Below are 260 nucleotides of genomic sequence, written 5' to 3' on the forward strand. Positions count from 1 at the left end.
TCAAAGTGCAGGTTCTCAGCACTCACGTGACAGTGTCACACACACGTGGCTTACCAGTCTTCATCACTCGACTCACATTTCATGAACCTGTCAGCAACAGTGAAATTTCACTTTCATCGCAGCTTTGAACGAGAGCAGTCCAAAGATGGCCAGCGCTGCTCATGAGCTACTGAAACGGAGACCAGTGTGTATGCTCGAAAGGAGAGACGGGAGCGCCCCCTTATCCGTGGTATGCGACAGCGCAGACGCTCTGGAGGAAT

This window comes from Cystoisospora suis (genome assembly GCF_002600585.1).
Source record: "Cystoisospora suis strain Wien I chromosome Unknown contig_344, whole genome shotgun sequence".
Taxonomy (NCBI): domain Eukaryota; phylum Apicomplexa; class Conoidasida; order Eucoccidiorida; family Sarcocystidae; genus Cystoisospora; species Cystoisospora suis.